Here is a 1,979-nt window from a genome sequence, read left to right as displayed (position 1 = left end):
TCTCTGCTGCCCTCTCCGCTGTCCTCCAAGGCCTCGCCACTTTCTGGAGACCGCTTCAGCCCAGGGGTCTGCCCACAGCCCCACCGCTGTAGAGACCATCTCTCTGGGTCGCCCCGCCGCTATTTACCCGGCCTCAGCGGTGGGCAGGGCAGAGAGATGATCGGCCCAGTCTGGAGACGGGCCCCACGAGGGGTCCAGCTGGAAGGCGACTCTGTCTCTGGACCAGTCGAGTGGAGCGGTTGGCGTCCACTGTTCCCATGGCGATGGGAGGTGACAAGTGTGTGTGGGGGGACGGTTCCTAGGGGCGGGAGCGGGCCATAGCCCACCTACCACAGAGCCTGGTGTGTATAGGTGATAAAGGCTGGAACCCCCCCCCCCCAGGCTTGTCCGTTTCAAGTACGTTGCTGTGAGTCTTCCCGCCATACCTGGCTCGTAGCAGGGGCTCAGTACGTATTTTCCATCCACTGGAGAAACGCAGCCCTCATTCCTGCGCACTAGACAGCGCATCCTGAGCAAAATTTAGTCCCTCCTTGATAACTCTGGCAGGGAAGGAGGGAGACCAGAGAGCTGCCTTAGCTATTGCAAACGCTGTTTTCCTGGGAGAGAGGTGCGGCTCTTTTCCACGCTGCTCCAGAGAGGACTGCCACGGGCACTTGCTCCTTCCCCTCGCCCCGCTCTGGGGTCCACGTCTCACCGGCTCTGCGATACTCCCAGCCACCCCGAAGGGGTAACCCCAGCAGGTGCCCTTTGGGCAGCAGTCAGGCCCGGGGAACGTGCTCTTCCCCCGTCGCTACTGGCCGTCCCGCTGCCTCCTCCCCGCTACCCTCAAGTCTTGGCAGATGGTCCCTCAAGGCCTGATCCCAGGAGTCCCTTCTTTCCCCTAGAGAATCTCATCTCCATCCACGTCTTCACTTGCCACCCGCACACCTGATAACAAGAGTGACCGTCGTCCTTGCTTGCCTGGGGCAACGCCCGTCCAAGGTGCCCCTATCCTGGCATAACTGTTAACGAGAGCGTCCCTTCCCTCTCGGAAGTGTCCCAGTTTGGACCAACAGTTCTATGGTCTGCCCACCGAGGACGCGCACGTGGGTATCGACAACGCAACTCAGCCACCTGCAGAGGGTCCCCTGGCTTTGACAGCGACCATCACCCTGGGCGCCCTGCATCATGGCCCCTTACGGGCAGGGTCTTTCTGGCCAGGCTTGGCCCCCTGCCCTGGCTCTCCCCCCAGAGTCTTGCCCCCTGGGGCTGCTGTGTGGGAATAGGACACAATCCCCACCCACCCACCCCAGGAACCCACAAGACCTCACTTCCTCCAAATCCAGTTCCTGCCCAGGAAGCACAATCCCAGCTGCCTTGATGGAGGGCTGTTGGGTGCAGGCATATTCTGGGTGATGACTTGCATTCAGTATGAAGACCCCGAGGGGGCCTGTTACAGGAGCGCCATTGTCCCCACTGACAGCTGAAGACACAGGCCCAGAGGGATGGGCCTGGGAGCTGCTCTTACAGCCCTGCTGTGTGACCTGAGACCTACAGGGCAAGTTCCCTCTAAACACAGAAAAGGGAAGTTAAAAGACATGCTTCTCTCCGCAGTCCCACTTCCACCTCTCCCGAGCTACACAGTGTCCCCAGGTCCCCTGCCTGGCAGTGAAGGCAGGTCTGCAGGGAATGCTGGTGTTAGCGCCCAGTCCTGGGGCTGTGAGGGGGGATTTGAGGGGACAGGTAGGTCTGGAAACCAGCACGGTGTCTGCGGCACGCAGGCTCTTAGGTGTGGTGGCTCCGTGGGTGGTGACCTGCCGTGGCTGGAGAGGCAAGGAGGCCACAAAGCCCCCTTTGCCACTGTCAGCAGGGTCAGACACCTGTCTGATGCTAAAAATGGTTCTGAGCCTGGATCCCAATCAGTAGGCATCGCGGGTGCTGTGTACACCATTGGCCACAAGATGGCGGTGTTGCCTTTTCCTTTCCTGAACTTGGGGGCT

Source organism: Lipotes vexillifer, unplaced genomic scaffold (assembly GCF_000442215.2).
Source record: "Lipotes vexillifer unplaced genomic scaffold, Lipotes_vexillifer_v1.1 scaffold443, whole genome shotgun sequence".
NCBI lineage: Eukaryota > Metazoa > Chordata > Mammalia > Artiodactyla > Lipotidae > Lipotes > Lipotes vexillifer.
This window is presented reverse-complemented; position numbering follows the sequence as displayed.